This window comes from Neovison vison, chromosome 8, assembly GCF_020171115.1.
Source record: "Neovison vison isolate M4711 chromosome 8, ASM_NN_V1, whole genome shotgun sequence".
In the NCBI taxonomy this organism is placed as follows: domain Eukaryota; kingdom Metazoa; phylum Chordata; class Mammalia; order Carnivora; family Mustelidae; genus Neogale; species Neogale vison.
The window spans coordinates 142,892,773-142,907,460 of record NC_058098.1 but is presented as its reverse complement, the minus strand read 5'-3'; the positions used below and the strand labels follow the sequence as shown (position 1 = coordinate 142,907,460).

The 14,688-nt window shown below is 57.2% G+C and overlaps 1 protein-coding gene and 1 long non-coding RNA gene across 13 annotated transcripts in view; one reads left to right on the top strand and one right to left on the bottom strand.

The window, feature by feature from the left end:
• Positions 1-14,688, top strand: part of MYT1L (myelin transcription factor 1 like) — a 393,417-nt gene that overhangs the window by 295,557 nt on the left and 83,172 nt on the right. The gene's annotated exons all lie outside the window — the stretch shown is intronic.
• LOC122915354 lies at positions 9,235-13,724 on the bottom strand. Its single transcript, XR_006386052.1, has 3 exons — positions 13,405-13,724; positions 10,164-10,276; positions 9,235-9,488 (listed from the first exon to the last, which is right to left on the bottom strand). It is a non-coding gene; the product is annotated as an uncharacterized LOC122915354 (long non-coding RNA).

Here is a 14,688-nt window from a genome sequence, read left to right as displayed (position 1 = left end):
GGTGGGAAGGAATAGTGCTGAAATGAAATCGTGCGTTGACCCCGTCCTCTGCTTCATATCCGAGAACCGTGTTTCTGACCTGGGCGTCCGGTGTTGGGAGTGACATGTACACACAAAAGCCTGGTGCACGGGGGTGGCCAGGGTTTGGGCAATAAATGGAAGACGGTTCTGCCCTTATGTCCGGTTTCCTGTCAGGGGCAAACCCATAAATGTGACTTGGGCATAATCCTTTCCTAAAAGTCACTTCTTTTCTAGAGAAAGGTGGGCGTTTTCTGAAGAATCGAGATGTAGTCTTTATCGGCTTAGAGAAATGCCAAATGTGTTAGGAGGGAAGGGAGTGTTTCCCTCACGCTTCTTCCTCCGGCTCGAAGCTCTAACAGCTCTGAGCGCTGGGAGGCTGACCTCTCCGCACGAAGGGCAGAGGCGTCAGCCAGTGACTGTGGCGCCTTGTCCGCGACGGAGCGAGGCTGCTGCCGTGAGCCCGGAGCGGCGACGCCGATGAGCGTCCCTCCTTCAGGAGCCTGGACGTTCCGCGGGTTCGAGCAGGTAGCGGCCGCCGCGCCCTCACGCAGGTCTGGGCACGCGGCCGCACGCTCGTGTGGGCACACGGGCCGACCTCACGGCCAACGTGTGCGGCCCCGAGGCCGTTCCCCGTCGTCTCGTTGACAGCACCGTGTGGAGACGGTCGGGAGCCGCACGTGGCAGCACGGCCCCGGGGGCCCCGCGCCTCCCTGCGTGGACCGTGGGCCCGCGCCCCGGCGTCCCTGACCAGCCAGAGCCGCGCGTGCTCAGAATCTCGGACCGTGTGCGGGACGCTGGAAAGCTGAACGATTTGGCAAATCGCCTGCGAACGCGTTCCTGGGTGTGTGTGGTTCGGGGCGAGGTCGCCGACTTCTGAAGTTGGTGACCGGTGTGCGGCTGGGCCGGGCTCCTGGGGCAGACGGGGTGAGCGGCGCGGCTGCTCCCGACAGCGCTGTGCGCTCGGCCGCCGGCGGCCCCCTGCTCCCCTGCGGTGTCTGTCGGCTCTGCCAGGACGGCCGTGCAGACGTGCAGAAGGTAACGCAGGGTCTTACCGCATGGTAGTTCGTTCTTCACTGACTACAATCAAACTTTTAATTTTAATGCACTTTGATTCACATTTTAAACAACCTACTTTTAAAGTACTGAGTGTCGTAATTTGGAGAAGCGGAGACTTAATGCAGTCGCTCCACAAGACAACTTAGGTAGGTTTTTCCTTTCTGTTTCGGATCAGTCGGCCGGCGTACAGGGCGGTTGTAGACGTTCAACGGTCTTCGGTCACGCAGAACACCCAGTGCCCGTCACCGCACGAGCCTCCTTCGTGCCCATCCCCCAGCTACCCCCTCCCCCCCACCCGTCCACCTCCCCTCCAGCCGCCCTCAGTTTGTTTCCTAGAGCTGAGAACCTCTTATGGTTTGCCTTCCTCTCTGGTTGCATCTTATTTAATACCGCCCCCCCCGGCCCTGTGGTCTCTGCAGTCATTCTTGTAGTACACCCGTGAGTGAGATCGTAGGAGGACCGTCCTTCTCTGATTGACTTACTTCCCTCAGCAACATCCCCTCCAGTTCCTTCCACGTCGATGCAAATGCCGGTGTCATCCTTGCTGATGGCGGAGTCCTATTCCGTTGTGTATATGGACCGTGTCTTCTCTGTCCATTTGTCTGTTGAAGGGCATCTCGGCTCCTTCCACACTTTGGCGATTGTGGTCACTGAGATTGGGGTGTTTTTAATCATTATCCTAACTTGGATGCTTAGAATGTGATTGTGTTTTGAAGTGAGATAGCAGATCAGAACGAGTGGTGTTTTTCTAGAAAAACTGGAGTAAGTGAGCGTAAGCGGCTGTCTGGTGGGTGTGTGTGATGTGGGCCCCGAGTTCTCCCAGCAGGACTGTCTGGACAGGGACTGGCAGGTACTGCGTGAGAATCTGAGCGTACAAGGACACAGTTGGGAGGCGAATGTCCGCTCCAAGGATAAACACTCCTTTGTCAGGCTCCTGGATCCAGAATTCACATTCAGCAGTGCCCCCCCCCAGCACCTCCTAAGACTAAGACCTCCAAGGGAGTATCCCCAGCAGCCTGGTGTCCCCATCCACCCCCTGTCAGAGGTGCTCCTGGGTGAGTCCTCAGTCCCCAGGAGTCCCTCGGACCTAACAGTGACGGTCCATGTGGACGACCATCCCCAGGGGCTCAGATCGCTGCCAGTTCTTTGCAAAGAAGCACCAAAGTCTTGCTCGATCTCTGGGTCAAGCTGACGCATCTTTCCTAAGAAGAAATCACTTCAGGGCCCGGTCACAAGAGACCACTTCACCGAGATTTGCCAGAACCCAGAGAAGTCTGTTGGAGGGCCCCCGTGATCACTGGGTCCAGGACCCCAGCTGGCCAAATGCTTTGCTGATCAAGCAGTCATAGCCGACAATCTCCTGTTTCCACGTCCTCTCTTAGCGAACACGTTCTGGTTTACCGTCCTGGTGAGTTTAGTGCCAGGATCACCGTCAACGAGTGTGAGTTCCGGCCTTGATAATGACGTCTTCACGGTGGGGAGACGCACTGTCAGCACAGAGCATCCCAAACGGAGTGCCTTTGTCCACTCCTTGAATGGATTTGGCAGAAATCATGCACTTGGGAAAGGCAGGGGCTGTCCCTTTCTTGTCTGGTGGCCAGGGTTCTGGGTCTCCCTCGTGAAGTCAATCTTTTGTGTTCCTTTGTTCCCGCTCTCAGTGGCCATCCTGTCCCTGGGCCATCGTCAGATCCCCTCCAGCATGGACTGTCTAGGTTATAGAAGGACCATTATTTATGACCTGGGAATTCGATCATTATTTGAATTCCCAGGACCCTACAGCAGTGTTGTCACCGACAAACAAAATATTGCTAATCATGCACACGCCCAGCGGGCATATTAGGGTTCGGGATCCTGTGAGGTCTTCAGGGCTTGTGTGAGAGAGGGGGAAACCATGTCCTTGCTGTGTTCAGGAGAAAGCCAGGCCTAGAAAGATTCAAGGACTTCCAGCACGTGCCGGCTATTGGTCAAACTGTGCTCACATCCTTTTTATCGTTGTCTGCGTATTTGAGTGACAGGGAAGAACATCTGAGTAATTCATTTCAGATTAAATTCAGATTTAATTAATCAAAATTATATTTTGTCCAGTTGGCCTGGTCTTCTGCGTGGAGGATTTTATTTTCAAAATACATTGCAATGACCTAGACCGCATTTATTTAATCAAAGTTTCCTTGTTATACTAAAGGTAAGAAAGTTAGTATTCAGGGATCACAGATTTTTCTAATAACAGATTTTGTTATGATGTTTTTGAATTCTTACGATTTGAGAAATTTAGATAACGTGGTCACTTAATGCCTCATAAGTTAGGGTTTGGTTTCATAGTTCACCCCACTAAAAAGAATCGACTGTCAGTGGTAGCCACATGCGTCCACACCATCGGCATCTGTGTGTGTGAATGTTGTCCGTATGAGGACGTGCCGATCTGCCCGCCGCCAGGGAAGACAGCTGCACGAGGAAGGGTGCACCGGTTTGCATCCAGACTGGAGACACACGCCACGCCCCAGCCGTCTTCAACACAGAACCGTTTCCTGACGTCCTGCTTCCGGAACGTCTGTAAACCGTGAAGTCCTTTCTGTGCTGCTCTTTGTTGACTCCTGGGACCGCCCTGGGTAATTTGGCTCTGAGGGACGGTTCCCTGGATCGTTTGGTCGGATTAGGAAAACCACAGGCCCTTCCTGTCCTGAGGCTGTCATTGTCCCCGCAGCTGGGCGTGGGGTGGCCGTCCCACGAGCTCACGGTGAGGGAGGAGCAGGCTGGTTTGTGGGGAGCGTGAATAACAGCGGAGAGACCTTGGGGACAGATGATCCGCTCGCAGCAGGCGCGGCCAAGCCTGCGGACCAGAGACACAGTGACGCTGAGGCGCACGGCTCTTCTCGGGCTCTGTCTCATCCTCACGCTGCGCCCGTGGCCGTGTCCCCTTCTGCCTCCGGGCACTTCCCACGCCCTCGCGGGACCCCTGGAGCTGCCGGCAGAGGCTGTCCTCTGCAGTCACACCACCGGTTCCTCCGCAAGAAACGTTCTTTTAACTGCGACGTGTGCAGGTGTTTTCTGTCGAGCAGGACGAGGCGGTCAGGCCCCGTGGTTAAGGCGCCCCACGACTTGCGGAAGACGGGCTCGGGTTTCTCGGAGACAAAGGCAGAAGGAAAGTGGTGCGGGGTCTGTGTTGTGGCGTCCGAGCTCCCCCCACCCCTTCAGGATGCTGTCCCGGCATTGATGAGCGAATGACCCCGTCACGTCGTTCTCCGGAACTGTCCCTGATGAGGAACTGGTTGAAACGCAGGCGCGGAAACTCACCATGAGCGGAAATCACCATGAACGAGCCAGCCTTCTGCCGAGGTCAGCAGAAACGGCCCGAGCTCCGAGACCGACACAGGAACAAAGACGGTGTGTTTGGCGTGCAAGGTTTCAACAGGAGAACGGCGGGGGACACAGGAGAAAGATGGGATGATTTTTTTATCATGTTAAAAATTAGTCTTTCCCTACATCCGTGGAAGCGTCGTTTTAGCCGGGCTTAGTGTGCAGATATGGGGGCGGGGAGGGGAAGTGAGTGAACACAGAGCCAGACACTTCTAGGTAGAAATCTGCAGTAAAAATTCAACTTTCTTCACACAAACTGATTTTGCGTGAGTGTGAGATATAATCAGAGCTCGTAGTTCATGAATTTTCAGACTCTTACATCCGGACGGCAAAACCTGCCGGGGATGAAACAGCGTGCACGCAAGATGGGAGCAGCACGTAGAGTGTGCCGGGGGAGCCCTTTCTGCCCATAAGAAGAAGAAATAAAGGAGGCAAGAGAACAGATTGAATCCGTTTGTATTCAATTTGTTTTAAGGGCACTTGAAGGAATTCCCAGCTTATGTGTTTTCTTAACATAATCCTATTCCAAATGGCAGCCATTCGAAGCAGAATAAAGCCCCAAGGCATGGGCTCATGGATGCTCCTGGCCCCAAGGGGACTACTTGTGGGTGGGTCGCTGCCCTCGCTGGCCCTCGGTTTGCCTATCGAAGCTTTAGGAGGTGAGCACGGGCCTCTAGCCCATCCTGCCGTCCTGTCTGGAAGCTGAAACCGGTGCCCTGTGGAGTGGAGATGTGGTTCCAAGGTGCCAGCAGCGGCGGGTGTTAGCGGCCCTGGCCCCACGCATCTACTCAAGCTCCTCCATGAGCCCAAGCCCGAGGCCCCGGCTGGGTGTAGCAGGTGGCCCATGCACAGTGAAGCCACGCCGACGCGAGGGACAGCCCGTTTCCAAAGACGGAACGTCCCGCGAGGATGCAGAAACCAAGCAGAACGCACCTCCTGCCAGAGGAAGTGCAGGACAGAGAATGGAAGAGCAGCGTGTGTGCAAAGGGGAGACATCCCGGTTCCTGACAAAGGGCAGAGTCGGCAGTCATGCGCTAAGGCAGAGCCATAAAGGTCCAGGTTCTAAGAGCAAATTTCCAGACCCCAAAGGTTGTTGAACTTAGGTCCCTGAAAAGTCGGCTGCTTTTGTTTCCGAAGGGCCTTTGGACACATGTCAGACTGTGTCCGTCCCACGGCTGTAGCCATGGTTGAGTAGAATGAAGGACAGGGACCTTGAGTGCCCCCAACGCGCCCTCCCGACCCGTACGCCGACTGCGCACGCACCTGCGTGTCCGGTCCATTCTGCAGAATTTGGAGACTCTCTGAGCTGTGTGCGTGTGCGTGTGTGTGTATATGTGTGTGAGAGAGAGAGAGGGAGAGACAGAGGACAGAGAGGCAGAGGGAACGGGGGAGACGGTGGTTAACATGGGTCAGTCTGTCTCGGCCTGAGAGCTACTGACTTCATCTAGCTCCTTTTTTGGGGGGGGGTAATACTATCTTATTTTTAAGATGAAATTTGGATAAGCCACAGGTATAGAAGTCAACAAATGAAAGGATCCTCAGAGGTTCGCTATGCTTATTCGGGTGCAGGTCACTTGCTCATGAACAAACACTGTCGGGGAACACAACTGGGGGCCCGTGGAGGCTCCGCTGGTAAAGCATCTGCCTGCAGCTCAGGCCTTCATCTGAGGGTGCTGGGATCGAGGCCCAGGTCAGGCTCTCTGCTCAGTAGAAGCCTGCTCCTCCGCCTGCTTGTGCACTCTGTTTCTATCAAATAACAAATAAAATATTAATTTAAAAAAAGAAAGGAACATAACTCACAATTTCTGCAGGTTATTATGTAACTTGGTCCCCTGTGAAAACTCCTACTTCTCCTTCAGGTTATCTCCTTTGGCTTCGGTATGTTTCATCTTACACAGTGGACGACATTTAGAATCAGTAAGATGGCGCCCGTCCTCAGACGACTTGTAAAGGGTTTGAACAGGTGCCTTGAGCCTCCTCACAGCCCATCCTCCTGCTTCTCCGCTTGTCTGACCCGGAGATCTAACATGAGGGACACAGGACCGCGGCTCGTCTGACGGGCAGGACAAGGGGCGCACCGCATGGCGGACCAGCCCTGGGACCTCCCCTCTGCGTGATGCTCGGGAGACGTGTGTCTGTCGACCAGCTCTGCTCTCCCTCCCAGAGTCCACGCACTGGAGACGCAAACATGCTTGGAGCCCCGTCCGCATACCAGTCCTGAGGTTTGCTCGTGAAACACAAGTCGACGCTGGCCCCCACGTGTCAGGCAGGCAAACCGGGCTCACGTCTCAGGCTCTGTGCTCAGGACCAGTGAGTCGGTCATTCTCCAAAGCCAGGGTGCGGGGCCCACAGGACGGCCCCAGGACCTGAGGACATCGTGGAGCCAGTTCCCGCATGCGCAGCGGTGAGCTGGTGGACGGTTTATGTAAACTTCATGTCGCACAAATATGTGTGCGAATCACATGCATGACATACCCAGAGACTGTGGGTTCCATGTTCTGGCCGAATGGCGTGTCCAGTCTCCCGATGCACGTACAGGTCATGTCTGCACTGCACATGGCCCGGTAAGTGTGCAACGGCATCACGTCTGAACAAAGCGCACACACGTTCTCGGAGAAACCATTCAGTGCTAAAACACGCTAGCTGTCCCCTGCACTTTCGCGAGTTCTAATCACTGATCGCAAATCCCCCGCAGCAGAGACTAACAATGGAAAAGGTCAAAAATGGTGAGAATCCCCAAAAGTGACGCAGAGACAGGAAGTGAGCAGATGCTGTGGGGACCCGGTGCCAACAGACGCGCCGGACCCAGGGTGGCCGCGGCCCCGGTCTGTAAGTGGCGCTGCGTCCTCGAGCCGAGCTGCGCCCGTCACGGCGCCGGAACCGGAGCCAGAGCTCCGCGCCCACGAGTTCGTCGTGCTGACCCCGTGCGGGCACGTGGGAGCCGCTGGCCACACGCGGTTATCCACGCATAACCAGTCAGACCTAGGATGTACGACGTTAGTGTAAACGAACACAGTCACAGAATGTTCACGACGTCTGTCCTGGGCCTCGCGGGCAGGGGTGCTGTCTGCTCCTCCCTGACCACCGCCAGAGGCGCGTCCCGCGTACTGCCGGTTCCCCAGTGGACGCACCATGTCCTGGTCCCCGTCTTCCCCCGCGAGGCTTCCCTACTTCCCTGAGCACAGGCCACGGCCCAACACATGCCTCACTTGCTTTCCGTGGCTTTGCGTGTCTCCGAGCTGTCACCTCCGTTGCCACCAGGACGCGAGCCTGGTTAATTGTTCTGCTCCAAGAACTGCATGACAGCGGCCGGGTGACTAGCCGAGGGGGGTTGGCTCCGGGTCCCCCAGTCCCTGAGAGCTGCGACAGGTACACTTGTCTGAGATCTGACACAATTGTCCTCATGCCCGGTGCTCCCAGAGCTCACGTGTGTGCCGTTTGAGGAACGTATCTAGAAATGCCAATATCTGACCCAAGCCAACCAAAGACAGCTGGAGTTTACATCCCTCCTAATTAGGGGCATCCCCCGTACCTCAGTTTACCCTGTGGGACCCAGTGCTGCTGGTATTCCCAAATCTGGACCCATGTGGGTTCCCCTGGGCCACCGGCAGGTTGCACAGTGCACAGCTGAGCGGTGCAGGAAACCTTTGCTGTCCGGGCACAAGGAGAGCTTGGGGCAGACAGGAGCCGAGATCTGTAGACCCTTCCGAAGCTCAGAACTCGTCGGAGAGCCTGCACGTGTCTCGAAGGGATCATGCGCGCCAGCTGAGCGGGAAGACAGCCGGCACGACCCGGTGGGCGCAGGGAGCGTCTGCTCGTACTGCGTGGGGCGGACGGGCAGCAGAGACGGAAGGCACCACGCACGCCCCCGAGCCGGCCGGACCAGTGCACGGCCCCCGGGGCCAACAAGTAGGCGAGCCACTCAAGGTACAGACGTTCACGGGAACGAGGTGGAAGCCCAGGAGCAGCCTCAGAAGGAAAACGCAGGGTTCCCAGGAAAGGGCTAGCAGTACGCACTTTGGGTGATGGCATTCGTTCACCGAGGTCATCCCCTCGCTCAGCACTGAGCAGAACGAGGCCAGCGTGGGAGGAACCACAGAGACCCAGCGGGACGGCACCCCCGGAGGGTGCTGGACCCCAAGGAGGCTGAGCCCCCCCCCCCGGCGGTCTCTCCGTGTGTCTGTCCTGCTTCTGCGCCTCCCGCACCTGCAGCGCCCAGGGGAGGACGAGCGTGAGGCCAGCCAGGACGGAGGCCGTCTCGAAACTCTCTGTCTCCGGGATTGCAGAGCTGCTCTCCCCAGGGAGCCCCGCGAGAGTGAGACACCCAGAGCCATGGCTACCTTCTCCCCACAGAGAGCGCGGCAGATGGGAGCCGCAGCGGCCCATGCACCCTCCCCACGACGGGAACGAGGGTGCCCGCAGGCAGCCGGTCACCCAAGTCCCCACCTCGGCCCGGGGCCCCCTGCTCCCTTCACCAGTACAGGCAGTTTCCTTCGGGCAGGCGCGATCTACTCTCCTTAATTAAAGGCAAAATTCAGCTAATTCCACATATTTTTTCATAATCAATTGGGAATCAGATGTCAGATTTCATTCACTCATTTTATTTGATTTCTTTTTATTTAGTTATTTATTTTTAGAGAGAGAGTGAGAGAGTGTGTGAGGGGGGAGAGGGCAGCAGAGGGCAGGAGTCTCCAGGAGACTGTGCTCAGCCCAGAGCCCCACACAGGGCTTGATCTCACGACCCCGGGATCATGACCTGAGCAGAAATGAAGACTTGGACGCTTCACCGACTTGGCCACCTGGACGTCCTCCATCGCTCGTTTTAAACAGTCAGTTCAAAGAGACTCTGAGTATTTTATTGGTGTGAACAGAATCCGGACACACCCTCATGCTCACGCAGCCACCAGCACAGCCTGTGGACCTGTGCCCGGTGCGTCACACCGCCAGGGCAGCCAGAGCAGTCAGGGGAGGGGTGCGGTGCAGGGGACCCTGTTCCTGTGCAGAGGGAGGGCGTGGAGCTGTGAGGCTCAGACGAGCCACTGTGGAGGAGAAGCGGCCTGTGTTTGGGAGAGAAAGGAGAAAACAAGCCCAAGGAGAATCAGACCGTGCCTGCCTCTGGATGAATGAGAGACAAATTAATTCTGGAAGAGTAGACGGCTCTTGCTGGGGACCCCGGAGCGGCCTAGAGAGCCAGTTCTGTGCTCCCGCGATCTGTGCTAACGGGGGGAGAACACTCGGGGTCAGAGCTCCCGCTGGATGTGCACTTAGGGAAGATCCGCCGTTGCTCCACAAACTCAGTGCCCTCCCCACCTACCCACCTCCCACCCCCGAAAGATCTGTTTCCCTTCAAATCCGGGAGCCAGAGGCTCCTTGGAAGTCGGGCTGCCGTCCCGCTGGGGGTCTTGGCCGAGCCTGCACGAGCCGGCTCACCTACACCCACACGGAAGCGGGGGACCTAGGGTCGCCTCTCCTCCTGAAAGCGGGGACAGGCCTTCCTCCCTCGGACCTTTGTATCTCCTGGATAACCAGTCTTTGAGGTCAGCCCAATTTGAGTCCCCAGAAGATCTGCAAGTTCTGGAGGTGGGGGGAGGGTTGTGAGGGCCCACAGCTCTTCGAATGTGAAAGCCTCGATTCAGTCCTTCCGACGACTCTTTCCCGCACTAACTCCCCAGAGAGTGACGCTGGGCATGGCCGCCGGGCTCCGGAATGCGCAGGCGTCTTTCTGTACTCACGCTGACACGGGTCACGGCACGCGTCTCGGCCTGGACACTTTCAGCCGCAGCAACCCAGAAGCCACTGCTGAGATGGCAGACACAGGCAGACCTCGTCTGAACGTTCCCTAAAACTGAAAATAAGACAAACGACATTGTCCGGTGGCCGTGATTAGGAAATGGGAGGTGGGGTCTTCCTGCCAAAGGTGTGTGACAGCCCTGCCTCCCCCTCTCAGGTCAAGGACTCTCCTTCCTTTCCTGCTCAACAAGGGGCTTGAGTGCTGAGAGGGCCTGGGATCCTGCCCCTCCCCCTCCTTGTCAGGGCCGGGAGTGAGACCTCAGGGTGGGAGCCGGGGCACCCGTGCTCATCACTGGGGGAAGAGGCTGTTGCACAAACCAGCACCTGGACGGATGGGACGCTTGTCTTCTACCTCAGACGGAAAGACACCACATCCGTCCCAAAGCACATCTGGGCGATGGACAAGGAAGAAGGCAGAGGGGCAGGAGCGCACGTCCCTCTACCTGGGCTCAGGAACTGGGCCGGCTGCAGGGGTGACGTGGAAGGGGGAAGGTCATTGTCAGCAGAGTGGAGAGGTGGTCTCTGTCCGCCCTGTGACCCTCCCCAGCCCCCTGCACAGCCTCACCTCGGGGTGTCCACTCCCTTCCCACCTCCTTACCTGCTCGATTCCCTCATACTTTCCAGGGACACAGTGTTGTGAGTTCAGTGGTCTGTTGATGTCAGGCCAGGATCCCCCCATTTCCTAACCTCCTCTGCGCATCTGAGTGACCGAAAGGCCCCTGGTCAGGCCCCGGGAGTTGACAGGCTAAGCTGACAATCTACACCAGCTTCCGTGGCCGGTGTCCTAACGAAATGCTCAGACCATCCACAGCAACACGGAAGGCAGGAACCGTGTTCTACGAAGAGCAAAGGTCTGGCTGGGAAGGATCTAGAAGGAGCCTCTGGTCTGGTCGTGCGGACTGGGCCGTCCGGCTGCTGCCCAGGGGGACACAGAGCTGCACAGAATGCAGACAGCCTCCCTCTCGCCGGTCAGCAGCAGCGTGATCCCTAGCTCTGTCACTGTGGGAGGGCGCAGGCGGTGCTTCCACCCCTGGTTCAGGACGGTCACATGCCTCGGGGCTGCCCTGAGCCGCGCTGCCAGCCGACCCCCTGCTGGACGCCCTGCGCTTCCCGGGGAGCGATGACAGCCGCCGCTTCTCTTCCCTGCGGGGCGTAGGGGCGTCGCGGTCTAAGATTCTACCACACTTCTCTGTTCCCAAGTCAAATGTAAGTTCTGGTCGCCGTTCAGTTCTGTCATCAAAAAGAAACACCCATAATAATGTCATGCTACGCAACAAGGACACTTGATTGCGTGCACCCCATTGGGGGATGCTGCCAGACCCCATGGTCTGGGACCCGTCGCCTGTGGAGCGGCTCAGCCCTTCCTGTGTCTTTCTGTTGGTCCTTCTGCGGTTTCTTCCTTGTCCTTGTTTTGGTTTTGGATCGGCTGTGTCTTTCCCGCCCACGGCTCATTTGGAAGGCTGGAGACAGCCATGGCAACAATCCAGACTGGATAGTGAAAGAACCCGGATCTGTGTCTCAGACCGATTATTTAGAGACAACATATGAAAAAGCCAGTGTTTGTCATCATAACGTCGTCGTGCCCCGCGTTCTGTGCACGTCGGACTGACGTCGTGAAGGTGGAGAAATCCTGCACGATTTTTGTTGAAGCTGTTTTTTGGGTTTCCTAATGTAATGGTTGAGGAGAAATTGTAACCGTCTGACTCAAAGGAGATGAAATTCACACACACGACGTTTCTGAAAGTTAACGGAGACACCGAAAGGGCCTGTGGGCCCGTCGCTGAGCGGCCTGTGCCTGCAGGGCCCGGACTACACGCTCCGCCTCAACGTCCAAACTCCGTGACTCGGCCGCAGGGCGGGCACCGGGACCCCGGCCAGCCAGCGGCCCCTCGTGTCTGTCACCCTGGCCTTGCTGGGCGCAGGCTTCCAACGGAAAACCACAGAGAGAGCACTGGGATTCTTGGGTCTCCTCCCCTAACCCTATCTGAGCAGTCGCGGTCTTCCGTCTCACGTGAAGCTACACTGTTTTCATCGTGCCCCTTCTCCTGGTGGCACGCTGGGCACGTGAGGAAGGAGCCCAGCTGAGTCCTGAAGTCCTCGCGGCGGTGGGTTCCATCTGCAGACTGTCGGGGCTCCGGCTCCGGCCCCTGAGCTGCAGAGATCAGTCTGGCCCATGCTTCACTCCCACTCCCGCAGGCGACCCCGGCACGGTGGACGAAGAAGCAGGGGGGAACCTTGCCCGGAAACCCACAGCCAGAGGTAGAATTCCCAATGTGCCCCGCAGTGATTTTGGTGCCTGGGGGAGGCTGGCACGTGGTGGCTGTTTTGAGCCTGCCTGTGGCTGGGAGGGCTGACAGTCACCCTCCAGCGGCCCACGTCCTGAGGAGCTTTCACGTGGGTTTTCAAATAGTTCAGTGCCAGTGACTTGAGAAATTCCATTAACCTGCAAGGAGTTCTGGCCACCGGCACGGTTCCACCCGCCATTCCCACTTTTACCAGGGGCGGCCACGCAGCCACAGATGACGTGGAGCAAAGGGTCTGGAGGAAGAGCCACACCTTGGGTGGGCTGTGTCACCAGGCGCTCCACGGCTCCCCAGCCTGTTCCCAGATGGGCTCCTGTGCCGGGCCCCTGAGCCGTGGGCTCAGCCCCCGTGGTGCGCCCAGCCAGCATGCGTGCAGGGCGCTTCCCCCTGCGGGGCCTTTACCGGGCGCCCTCCCAATCCCTGCACAATTCCCCAAGAGGGGCCGGCCCCCGGAGCCCCGAGGAATGACCTGGGCCGGCCGGCGTGCACTCCTACGCTCCAGGTCAACCTTCGCTCGATGCCTGCAACAGCAGGGGGGGATCTTGGCTCTCGCACCCCCCCCACCTCTGCTGTTGCCACCCAAAGCTGGGAGGCCCGTCGGAGACAGTGGTGCTGCCCTGCTTCCCCCCAGAGGCTTCTCGGCCTCCCGCTGCGGGGTGGCGAGGCTGCTGTGTCTCCGGGGCCCGGGCAGCTGGGAATCGAGCGGGGGCGGAGCAAGCCCGGGGCCCAGAAAGACGAAGGCTGCTCCTTCCCTGGGTGGCACATTGGGGGCGGGGGGCTGTCACAAGCTCAGAAATACAGCAAAAACCAGTCCTTATTTGGGACAAGTGAACTGAAGATAACCCCAGGATTGAGGCTATGGAGAATGAACTGAAATTACCTAAAAGTAGAATGTGGTAGGAGGGGAAGAGCTTCGTAAATGGGGGCCCGCTGCCACGTTCCGCTTCTCGGTTCTTGAAGCAGCCAGGAGGTGACACGGGCGTTCGTTTCCTGTCCCCTCCTCCATGCGTCTTCTCCTTCCCGAGCTCTCCAGGAGGGTAAGTCGTGTTTCACAAGAGGAAGTTAAGAGAAAATCATAAAAATAACACATGTCGCCTGATGGCGATTTCTTCTCTGACACATCTTGCAGAATCTCCCAGGATGCTGCTTGTGCGTCTGTGTTTCCAAACGTACATTCACGTTTCTGTCGTGGTTGGTTCCTTGCGGGCTTGGCAGTGCTGGACTCTGAGTCACCCGTCATGGGGCAGCGGGGGCGTGGCCGGCCCCCAGGGGCTGCTCCTCCAATCACAGCCCATGAATATAAAAATCCAAGTGTGTAAACCAAGAGGACAGCGTGACTTTCATACCTGCAGGAATTCCGTAGAACAGGATTGCCTTCAGCTCTGAAACCTCAAAGCCTCGGCCAAGGACAGGGTCTGCCTTTCGCTCAGACATGTTCCCCGTATTTCCAGTGGCGCTCTACGGGTCGGGTTTCTTTCTTTTGCTGCTCTCTGGGAACACGCGTGTCTTTATACTAAAGAAAATGACGTGTAGGAATTATCGAGAAAGGAGACGGTGTTTGTTTCCTACAGCTAGCGAGGCTCTATGAGATACAGCAAACCTGACTTGCCGACACTTAGAGAGATGCGTTAGATCCTAAGAACGTGCTGATTTGCAGTGGGGGCAGCCGGAATTGTTATTGACGTGTGGGTGCCCAAACCTCGTTCACCAGCCGATGCCTCTCCTCAGCGAACACTCTGACACCCGTTGCGGAGGCCCCAGGGACGCCGACTCTGCCGTCAGCGAACAGGTACCAGGTGCCAGTCAGCACAGCTCATTGCGTCAGCACGTTCATAAACCAGAGCGATTCTCCCTCGTTTTTTTTTTTTTTTAATCACAGAAACAGATGTGGATGCGGCCGTGGCATGGGCTTAACCAAACCCGAGGGTGGGGGAGGGGGCGTCTCGGAGCCCACGGTTCAGTCCCTGTGTTTGGAATAGCCATGAAGCAGTCATGCCCGGAGAGAGACACATGTCCTGAATATTCCCTGAGGATTAAACAGAATAGTTTTGGGTGAAACATAGGGTCTTTACGTAATTTTTAACATGATGTTTTAGCAGGTTGTCCTAAATCTTTGTCTGCGATTGGACGTGATCCTCGTTCATACGGTATTTCTACCCACTCC